At 44.9% G+C, this 11,912-nt stretch overlaps 1 pseudogene; it reads right to left on the bottom strand.

Moving 5' to 3' along the window:
- Positions 1-2,994: 2,994 nt before the first annotated feature.
- Positions 2,995-3,581, bottom strand: LOC127683719 (cell division control protein 42 homolog; annotated as a pseudogene).
- Between the last annotated feature and the right edge of the window lie 8,331 nt (positions 3,582-11,912).

Here is an 11,912-nt window from a genome sequence, read left to right as displayed (position 1 = left end):
TGTGGAGGGTAGGGGTAAAGAAAAGAGAGGAAGAGGGGAAAAGGGAGAGACTGGAAAATCTGGTGGAGAGAAATTCAGAGACACAGAGTTAGACACCAAGAACAAGAGATAAATAGAAAGAGAGAGCCAAGGAGATACACAAGAACACACACAGACACACACTCATACAATATACACACGTATATGTGCACACTCACATACACAGGCACTCTCACACATACACAGCTCATTGTTGGCGACACTGCTGTGTGGAAGATGGCCCCTGGGGACTGGGCCTGATGACCCAGGGCAGCGTCTAGATCACTGACTCACCAGGTCCATGGTCTCAGATCCTGCATTATTAACAGAGCCTGAGGGAACCTCGGAGACAGAATCGGGGTGCCTTTGACCCTCACCTCCAGGATGGGGTTCACCAGGAGGACTTGAATCTGCTAGCTACTCCAAGGACAAAGATGCTTGTTTTGTTTTCAGTCCTGACCTGCTCAGACCCTCTCAGAGTCATGCTCAGAAGACAGGAATTGGTTTCCTAGGGGTTCGGTGACAGTTCCTCATAGAGAGAGCTGTGTCTCCTCTGGTCCAGTTCAGAGACTTTCTGCCATTGATCCTGATTGTGTCATTTGAATTTTCTTCCCAGTGAGTGATCCTCACATTTACGGCACCACAGGCTTGTAACCTGTGCTTTCAGATCATACTCTAGAGACACTCGATTTCTTTTCTCTTTCTCTCTCTCTCTCTCTCTCTCTCTCTCTCTCTCTCCCTCTCCCTCTCTCTCTTTCTTCCTTTCTTTCTTTCTTTGTTACTTTGCCAAGTACACTACAAATGACAGAGCCAGCAAAGTGGACAGTTTTCAATACTGCCCCCCTCAGGGATGAATGGTTTCCGATTGTGAGACCAAATTATGAGCAGACATCAGTTTCCAGCACAGACATCGGATGGCTCATAACCACCTGTAACTCTGGGTCCAAGTTATCCAATGCCCTCTCCCACCCTCTGAGGGCAATGCATCCACAGGTGTATACATACACACACACACACACACACACACAAAATTGAAAAGAATAAATAAATCGTCTCTGAAAGAAATTGTCTTATAGGACCTTAAGAGCTCCTCATGCCAGTGAGAAGCATGGTTCCTTAGAGTCTGTCAGAGTGAATTCTGGGCTTCTTCTGCCAGGCATTCTGAACACAGCTCAGTCTTACTGGAACCATCTCTGTTGCTCACACAGACTGCATTTTTGTCGCAACCCTTTCCCAGGGGTTTGAGCTAACCCTTTCAGCACCTTGCCCCTCACACACACTCCCTCTGTAAACTGCTTATAGTTCCTGGGTCATTTCCCTCAGGCACTCAGCAAGGACACTTTCACACTCATCTTCCTCAGGCATCTCAGAGGATTTAGGAGAGTGCTACACTGGGCTAATGATGTCTGTCACCGGTCTGGGACGGGGAATAGAAGTATGTAGGCACACGGCACCTGTCCTTCGTCGTGTACTTCCTGTTCTGGGAATCTCGCTGGAAAGGGACTTGGCACAGTGGAAAGAACGCATACTTCATACTATGTGAACGACTCAGTGTAGGGCTCATGTTGATGTGAATATATATATATAATATGAATATATTCTATATATTCTATATTCTATATATATAATCCCTAGGATCCTATAATCTGCATTGGGTCTACCTTATCATATACTGAATTCTACCATGGTTGACAAATACTTCTGGCACTTTTGGTCAGCTAAATAATCACTAATTAGCTCATCCTGTCCTAAGAAGACTTTTGAATAGCATGTTTTAGGGAGCCACTCTGACCTGTTTGTACTGGTGAATAAAAACATCTAATTAGTTCTTTCTTGCTCCATATAAGCAACCCTGAAACAATGGAGTCGAATAAGCAATGTGTTCCAGTGTGTGTGTGTGTGTACTTGCACATACACACACACACACACACACACACACGCGCGCGCGCGCGCGCTCACCCTCACCCCGTGGTGGGGTGTCACACAGCATGCTAGGCACAGCAGTAGTCATCTATTTTGCTCCTGAACGTCTTTGTGCAGGGCTTGGTGGCTTAGCAGAAGCATCCTTATCTTTTTGCCCTGTCAGCTACACTGTTAGCCACGGCTCTCTCATGGGGCTCGGAAATCAGGGCTACCTGTTGTCTGGAAGACCAGCCAAGTGCATAGGCAGAGAGCTCAGTTTCTCTTCTCACAGCCCTTTCCATGAATCGTGAATTCCGCGCAGGCCGGTGGCTGAGTTCTGAGAGCAGGTGTTCTGCAGAACAAGGAGGAAGTGCACGGCGTGTCGAAGAAAGCCACCCAGCACAGCTGTGATTCCCGCGTGCTCTTGGTCTAGCCAGGCAAGACTGATAGACGCGCAGACCTCCTCATGAAATAGTGATCCATCCTAGGAGAACACGCAGATCTTCATGAACGAGTGATCCATCCTAGGGGAACAGGGGGCTAGCATCTATCCTCAAAGACATCTTTAGAAATGTATCCTTCCAGCTTGGGCGTGCGCATGCGCGCCTGTCACCCCCAGCACACTAGAGGCTGAGGCAGACTGACTGTAGCTTAGCTGGAGGTCAGTGCACGCTGCACAGTGAAAACTTGCTTTAAAGAGCAACCATGCTGCCAACAACAAAAGCCCATACCAAAGCACCACCATCAACCAACTCTCGATTTCAGAACTGAGAATTTATCTTTCTTTTCCTTTCTTCCTTGTAGGATAAATTTTACTTATGATATGTTCTGTCAAATATTTAAAACAATAGAAAATGTCTCATTTTTTCTTACTTATATGACCTCCACCCCCTTTTTTGAGACTTTGCTGGCTCAGTTTTGTTAACATGACACATACTGGAGACCCCTAAGAAGAGGGAACATTGGGTAGGGGATCCATCAGCTTAACGGTGGAGCTATTGGGAGGCATTTTTTGTCTGTCTTTTTTTTTTTTAATTTTTAATCTTTAGTTTGATTTAAACATTGCTTTTAGTATTATGACGACACCAGCTGTGCAGAAAGGACTCTGGAGATGCGTTCATTGTAGCACACACCTGCTGCTCTTTCTTCTTGGGTTCTGGAGGCTCCGGGGCAGCCAATGTGCGGGGCAGCGCACTCCACATACTTGACAGCCTTCAGATCCCGCGCCAGCTTTTCAGCAGTCTCTGGAGTAATAGGCTTCTGTTTGTTCTTGGCAAGTTTCTCAGTAGCAGAGGTGTCATCTCTGAGATCCATTTGGGTCCCAGCAAGCAAGCAAGGGGTCTTTGGACAGGGGTGAGCTATCTTGGGCACCCACTTTTCTTTCACATTTTCAAATGAGGATGGAGAGACCACTGAGAAACATGCTAGAAAAACATCTGTCTGTGGCTAACCTAGCGGTGGCAGTCTGTCATAATCCTCTTGTCCTGCAGTATCAAAAAGTCCAAGAGTGTCTGGCTCTCCGCCAATCGGAACTGTGACTGCATACTCATCAAAAACAGGTGGTGCAATTCCGATGGAAATTTGTTCGTCGTGTAGGATATCAGGAGACATGTTTTACCATCACTACCATCACCACCAACAACACACTTAATTATCTGCATTTTGGAAATAGTTTTGCACCCACTTTTAATATTTCAAATTAGATGTCGACCTCAGCTTCTCTATCGGGGAGGGGGGCATTTTCTTGATTAATGATTGATGTGGGAGGGCCACTGTGGTTAGTGCCATGCCTAGGCAAGGTAGTCCTGGGGCATATAAGAAAAAAAGCAGAGGGCTGGAGAGATGGCTCAGCGGTTAAGAGCCCTGACTGCTCTTCCTAAGGTCCTGAGTTCAAATCCTAGCAACCACATGGTGGCTCACAACCATCCGTAATAAAGATCTGACAATGTCTTCTGAAGACAGGTACGAGCCATAGGAGGAAAAGCAGTAAGTAGCTTTCTCTGTGGCCTCTGCTTTAGTTTCTGCTTCTATTTCCTGCCCTGATTGCCCTCAATTATCACCTAGAAATTGTAAGATGAAATACTCTTTCCTCCCTAAGTTGGTTTAGTATCTCTCTCTCTCTCCATCTCTAACTATCTATCTATCTATCTATCTACACACACACACACACACACACACACACACACACACACGCATCTTGTCAACTCCACACAAGCTAAAGTTACCAGGAAAGAGGAACCTCAGTTGATATACTTCCGCCAGATTGCCGGTAGATGAGTCTAGGGACATTTTCTTGATGCATGATTGGGAAGTCCCACTCATAGGCAGGTGGCATGGGTTATACAAAGACAGCAGGTCAAGCAAACCATTGGGAGCAAACCAGGAAATGGCATTCCTCCATGGCCTCTGCTTCAGCTCCTCCCTTGCTTTTCTTGTATGATGAAGGAACAGTAAATATAAGATAAAATAAAACCTTTGCTCCTCAAGTTGCTTTGGGTCATTGTGTTGGGTTGAATGAGATGTCCCTCATATTCATCTGAATACTGCTTGGTCCCCAGTTCGTGGTGATGTTTGGGAAGGCTTAGGAGCCATGACTTTGCTGAAGGAAGTATGTCATTGGGGAGCACTTTGAAATTTCAAAAGCCAGGTGCCATTTCTGGCTCACACCCTCTGCTTCCTGTTGATGGGTTTGAGACAGGAGTGCTCCTGCCCCAGCTACCAAGCGTCTCCACCATGACAGTAATGGACTCTTATCTCTCAGGAGCCATGAGCCCCAAATAAACTCTTCTATAAGTTGCCTTGATCATGGTATATTTTCATAGCAGTACAAAAGTAACCAATACATACAGTTATGCTCCTTATCACAGCAATAGAAAACTAACTAATGAACTCAGGTTTGTTTGTTTTTGTTTTTGTTTTTGTTTTTTGTCACAGCAACAGAAAGCAAACTGGAATAGATAATATCTCATCCTGTAGCCCAGGCTGGCCTCAAACTTATGACAGTCTTGCTCCTTCAGATTACAGGCACCAGCCACCATGCATGTCCAGTTACTAATGTGATTTTTTAAAAGAATTATTTCTTTATTTTATGTATATGGGTACACAGTAGCTGTACAGATGGTTGTGAGCCATCATGTGGTTGCTGGGAATTGAACTCAGGACCTCTGCTCCCTCCAGCCCTGCTCACCCCAACACAAAGATGTATTATTATATATAAGTACACTGTAGGTATCTTCAGACGCACCAGAAGGGAATGTCGGATCTCATTACAGGTGTTTGTGAGCCACCATGTGATTGCTGAGATTTGAACTCAGGACCTTCAGAGAGCAGTCAGTGCTCTTAACCATTGAGCCATCTCACCAGCCCCTAATGTGATTTTTTTTTTTTAAGGTAGGGTCTCACTATATAGACTAGGCTGGCCTTGAACTCACAGATATCTATCTCTGCCTCTAGAGTACTAGGTGTAGAGGCATTGTGCAACCACACTTGGCTAACTGCTTTGTTTGTTTGTTTGTTTGTTTGTTTTTTGTTTTGTTTTTTGGGTTTGGTTCCCACCCCCCATGGGGTTTCTCTGTATAGCCCTGGGTGTCCTGGAACTTACTGTGTAGACCAGGCTGGCCTCGAACTCAGAAATCTGCCTGCCTCTGCCTCCCAAGTGCTGGGATTAAAGGCGTGCACCATCATCACCCAGCCCTAGATTTATTTCTAATTAATTTTCCTAAATCACAACACCTATTGTATCCCTTTTTGGCTCAAATAACCTGCAATGTTATACCACTTACTTTCTTCATTGTTATGACAAAATGCTTACCAAGCAGCAGTTTAGTGGGGGTGATGGCTGGGGGGAGAGGGGGAGGGGAGGGGGCAGTTTGTTATGTTCACAGGTGGAGAGGCCACAATTCATCCTTCTAGAGAAGGCATGTTGGAAGGTGGACGAGGCAATTGGTCACAGTCAGTCTACAGGCAGGACGCAGATATCAAACCTCAAGACTGGGCTTCAGTGAGACCCCGCCTCTCAAATAAATGTTCCACATCTTTCTAAGACAGCACTGATAGTTAGGGACCAAGTGTTCAGACACATGGACCTGTAAGGACTAATTTCACGCTCAACTCACAATAAATGTTTCCCAAGCATCTACTAAACCCAGCGTGTGCTCTGCAAGGCCTTGGAGAAGCACCCTTCAGCCCTGTTTCCAGATGCTTGCTGCAATTCCTGAGTCTGTTTCCTGTCCCACCTGGTCCTTCTGCTCTTCAGAGGGTTGCTATTCTATCCCTGATGATTCCCTTCCCCAAAGGCCTCCATGTCTTTCCTTCCAGCACTTAGTTCTCAAGAACTAAAACCTCAACGCTATCCAGGTCCCACCACCATGTTCCCCATAGACCACTGAGTTTATCTCAGACATTTGTCCCCAGGCTGTGAACGCTCCCTTATAGACAGACAGCAATTTCCACACCAGGAAGTAGCAGGCTGGGAAACAAGTGTACTTTGTTACCAGAAGCCAAGCTATTTCCAAGGGACTCTGTTGGGACTCTGCCTTGGGCCGGGGACCATCCAGGGAGGCTCTGCTCTCCTTCAGCGCTGCATTCTGCTGGAGTAACTTCCCCGAGCCCCCAGCCTCACTCAGTTACAGAACACAGAGGGAAGCTGCAGGTGAAGTTCTTTTACGTCTGTCTGAGCAGTTCCTTGAGAGGGTTTTGAAACTTTTAAAGAACTTAATGATATGGTAATTTTTCAGGTAATTTTCCAATAAAGCAGAAAGAGCTCTGATAGCTGTCATCAACATGTCACTTCCCTCCAGCAATGAAAGCAGTGAAAGGGGCAATGATTGAATAACAGAAATAGTTTCCTAATGGAAACTTTGTTCTGGACTGCGCGCGAGAGGCACGAGAGGGTGGAGAGGAGCCCCGAGGGACAGCTGGTTTCATTTGCTGGTAGAAACACCATTCTCCATATCAGACAACAACAATGACCAAGCATGCCCTTTAGAAAAAATCTAAAATTAAAAAAAAAAAAAAAGATTTGGGGACTGGAAAGATGCTTGAGCAGTTAACAGCACTGACTGCTCTTGCAGAGGACCTGGGTTTGATTCCCAGCACCTACCTTTTAAAACCACCTGGAGCTCCAAAACCACCTGCCGTTCTAGTTCCATGGTCTCCAAAGGTTGCATACATGTTATACATACAAAACCACATAGGCACATACACACAAACATACATACATACACACACATGCACATGAAAACAAGGAAGAAGACAGCTAGACTTTAAAAACAAGATGGTTTTGAATGTTCCATTTTGCCTTAAATGTATTTAACAGAAAAGGGCATTTCGTTCAGACTTCCTTATCCACCTTCTCTAGATGGACGGGGAGATCTATTGTGATCTGAATGTGAAATGTTCCTAGAAGTTCATTATTTGAATGCTCGGCCCCAGCTGGTGATTCTGTTTGGGAGATTGTGGAGCCTTTAGGAGATGCAGCCTTGGCAGAGGAAGTCTACCAGGTTTATAGCCTGGGTTCACTTCTCTCCTTTCCCCACTCACCCCCCCACTGCCCTCTCCCACCCTTACAAATCCCTCCTCCATTGCCCCTTCCCCCATATCTCTCCCCCATTATTCCCTCCTCCGTATCCCTTCCCCCACCACCTCTTCCCCTACATTACTCCCCCCATTACCTCCTCCCCTTCTCCTCGGAGCAGGGACATTTACCAATCTTACCACAGCACCTGAAGCCATCAAGGGTTTCTTGATAAGTGAGTCAGTGAATGAGTGAAGACCCAGGGTCTCCAGGAATCCACCTATACATACATTCATTTATAAGTATTTAATATGTTCTCAGACAGTAACGTAACCTTGCTGCTGTGTAGGTACAGTGAAATTCAGATGAAAACACACACACACACACACACAATTTGGGTTTGTTTGAGTGCTCTAGAAAACAGAATCTTATCCCAATTAGTGAGGTAATCAAGCAGGGGTAAAAGTAGGTGTCTTAGTCAGGGTTTCTATTCCTGCACAAACATCATGACCAAGAAGCAAGTTGGGGAGGAAAGGATTTATTGAGCTTACACTTCCACGTTGCAGTTCATCACTAAAGGAAGTGAGGAGTGGAACTCAAGCAGGTCAGGAAGCAGGAGCTGATGCAGAGGCCATGGAGGGATGTTTCTTACTGGCTTACCTCCCCTGGCTTGCTCAGCCTGCTCTTTTATAGAACCCAAGAGCACTAGCCCAAAGGCGGAACCACCCACAAGGGGCCCTCACCACTTGATCACTAATTGAGAAAATGCCCCACAGCTGGATCTCATGGAGGCACTTTCCCAACTGAAGCTCCTTTCTCTGTGATAACTCCTGCCTGTGTCAAGTTGACACACAAAACTAGCCAGTACAGTAGGGCACAAGTTCAAAGACTTTGCATGGTTTTTATGCCTTATATCATGCTGAGCTAACACAGAGAACTGGTCTACCTTTGAAGATTTCAGCCCATCATGTGATGTGAGGAGCAGCAGGCAGTAGCTAAAGAAGCCTTGGGAGAATTTACTCCCCCAGGGACCAGTGGTCCGTGTTCTCATGCTTCCAGAGTGCTTTAATGGGTGGTGGTGTCTACTGTTTCTAAGTGCTCATTGGGAACCCCAGCCATGACTCTGATCTGCAGTAGTCGCACAGCAACAATGGATTAAGTAGAAACTGCATTCTCTTTTCTTTAAAGGGGAGGAATCAATCATTAAAGCCAGGTATCAGAAAACCAGTATCTGAAGTACCCTAGAATGTGAAAGAATTAAGAAACAATCTTCCTTAAAGAATTCTTTTAAAATTTATAAATATGCTATTTTATTAATTCTCTGAGTACTTAATAATACATACAATGTGTTTTTGATCAAACTCATTTCCACTCCTTCCCTTACCTCTTCCCAGATCTAGTTGTCCATCCCCCACAACTTCATGTCCTTCTATACACATGGGTGTAGGGCCATCTCCTGGAGCATGGTGGACTTACTAGATGCCATACTCTTAAAGAAAATGGACTCCCTCCCATCAGGAATAATAAACTATTAAGAGCTCCCCAGTTGGGTAGCTGTTCCTCTACTAGCTAGGACTTCATTGAGCCTGTTCCTCTACTAGCCAGAACTTTGACTGGCTTGATCTTCTGTAGATATTATGCAGGCAGCCATAGCTTCTGAGAGTCCTTGGGGGTGCAGACCTATCATGTCCAGAAGACACTTTCGATCCAGTGCTCCCCAGCCTCTGGCTCTTATTCTGGCCCCTCTTTCATGACAATCCTTAAGACTTGGGGGGAGAGGGTATGATATAGGCTCCCACTGTGAGGCTGAGCATGTGGGTAGTGGTTTCCTCCTAGACTGAAACATTCCATCTCCCAGGGAAGCACCTTAAGACAGTAGGTAAAGAACCCAACACAGCTTCAGGAAGTCCCTGAAACTGACCAGATTAACTTGCCCTTTCCCTCTCAGAAAAAGCAATAAAAGCTATGATCACTCTCAGACTCACCAAGCTGCAAAGAAAACTCTAAGATTAAACCAGTTGCCTTGACAAGAACAGGCCAGCCTGGAAGAAGGTTACACTAACCGAGGTACCTGGAAAGGACATTCTGCAACATGTTGAACTGCCTGCTGGCTGTGTACTGGGCTCCACGCTCCCAGCTTTTCTAAGTTGTCACCCATGCTAGGGTGAACTTTGGTGATGCAGCTGTCTTTGAGTCATTTCTGTTTCTGCTTAGCAACCTCTCACTCAAATTTTTCTAAGTAACCCCAATAAAACTCATTGGTTCACCAAGTCAGATTTTGGTGGTATTCATATTTGGTGTGTCTTTGACTCCCTGTGGGGGTCAGTAGACCTGCGTGTAGAGTTTCTTAGGAAACATCGTGTCACACAACAACGCTCTACAGTCACTTTTTTTCTCCACTTGATCAGTTGCAAGTTTTTGCGTCAACCAGTGTCCGCTGCACAGAGAGAATCTGATGAGGACTAAGATTAAAGAGAGTTCTTGTTTTCGAATCCTTCCTTCAATCTGTTCAAACATAAAATATGTTTGAAGAGCATATAAAAGCAAGGACCTGCCATTTTAGCTCAATTATGGTCTTCAAGAGATTCATCAGGGATTTAATGTTTCCTGGTATACAGAGAAAGAAAGTCAGGCTCACAGAACTGGGCATCCTGCTAAAAGTCCTAAGACAGACCCAGGGTGTGTGTGTGTGTGTGTGTGTGTGTGTGTGTCCTGTCTCCTCATTCCTTCCTAACTACCTCAGGTTAACTACACAGTCTAAGAGGAATGCGCTTGATATGCTAAAGTTTTTTAGGAACTGAGCACCACAGCAGACTATCCTACACATTTCAGCCATCTAACTGATGGATGGTGAGCCCAGAACCTTCTAGACTATGTGTCTTGGCTCTTAGAAGCCCACACCTCCTATACTCCAATAGTAACACGATCCTCACTCTGTGTCTCTCAGTCCCTCCATCTCGTTCTCTCACTCTCTCCTCCCACTCCAGCCCAGTTCTCCCTAGCTCGGCTTCAATTCTCTTGTTTAGCTTTCACTGACAAAGTCTTGAGCTCTTGTCCCTTCTGTAGATGGGTTTCCTGGCTTTGCATCCTGAATGGTACATCCTGCATTCCATGCTTTGGTGCCAGCTCCATCGTCTCTGAGAACTGCATGCACCCCATCGCAAACCAATAAATGTTTCAGAAATTCGTAATCTTTCACCTAATGAACAGATCACCACACGTCTTTAAAATGCATCTCCCTCCCCCACAAGACAATTCTGGTCCTCTTAACAATCTTAATAATATCTGATTTATTTGTAATTAAACCTAGAATTCAAAGAACTAGAATTTACACTTCTACCCTTGCAGCACATAGGGATGAGTATCTTTTCCACAGAGACTGTGCCTGGGGCAGAGGCACAAGCCCCTGCACGCAGGTTCCTGTTTAAGTGACAGTGACTCAGAGATGTATTAACTCAGAGGAGAATTGGAGGAGGAAACAAAGAGCCCTTGTCAAGTAATGAGTAACTGCCTCTTCTCTGTTTGGATAAAAAGGCAGGATCTCTAAAAATAAAACTTACTGTAGATTGTTCATCTTTCTTTCATTTTAAAAACCAAACCCTTAACTTGCCTTTTTGCATTTCTGCATTATTATTACCATTATAATGTAAGACAGGTTCTCAGTAAATAACCCTGGCTAGGCTGGAGCTCACAGACAGCAGCCTGCCTCTGCCTGCCCAACGGTGGGATCAAAGGCAGTACACCTGGTTATATGACATATTATTTTGTAAGTGGCTTTAGGGATCATTATTAGAAAGGAACGGCTTTGATAAAGAATAGAGAACTCATTCTTTGGGCTCACACTTGTGTTGAAATGCAAATTTCAAGGAAAATTTATTTTCCATGAAATATAACTTGGTTTTAATTTTTTCCACATTGATGATTGCCTAATAAATCTATTCTCTGCCAATTAAAACATAGATCTTTAAAACGCAAATCTTCAATTACTTTGCCATTTTGTACATTTTGATGACATCAAATTATTCCTCCTACTTAAGTTGTTTGCAAAGTATATATTTAAAAAAAGAAGAAATCATTGTGTAATAAGGGAGAAAGTCACAGGCTTTGCTGACCCATCTTTGCATCTCTTGGACAACTGGAAAACTCTCAGACTTTCCTTTCCCTGGTCCATACCACACACTACTGTGAAAATTATTTTTCTATAATTCACTTTCGATGAAGTCACGCCTGGGCTAAGAACCTATACTTTTGTGTAGCTGTTTCCTGACTCCTGCTCTCCTGTGCCACAAGGCACACAGAACCTCTGTGATCTGGTCTCAGCCTGTCCTCTCTGGCCTTAGCACAACAGTATATTCTACTCAAAGTCGTGTCTGCTCCCTCTGGGAAGCTGTTCCGGGGTTCCCTTCATTTTGTCCTTACAACCCATATTGCCTCACAGCTAGTCTAGAAAGACACGCTGAGTACGTCTTGTTTCTGA

This window comes from Apodemus sylvaticus, chromosome 4 (genome assembly GCF_947179515.1).
Source record: "Apodemus sylvaticus chromosome 4, mApoSyl1.1, whole genome shotgun sequence".
NCBI classification, from domain to species: Eukaryota; Metazoa; Chordata; class Mammalia; order Rodentia; family Muridae; genus Apodemus; species Apodemus sylvaticus.
The sequence above is the reverse complement of the archived record's forward strand: the minus strand, read 5'-3'. Positions and strand labels throughout refer to the sequence as shown.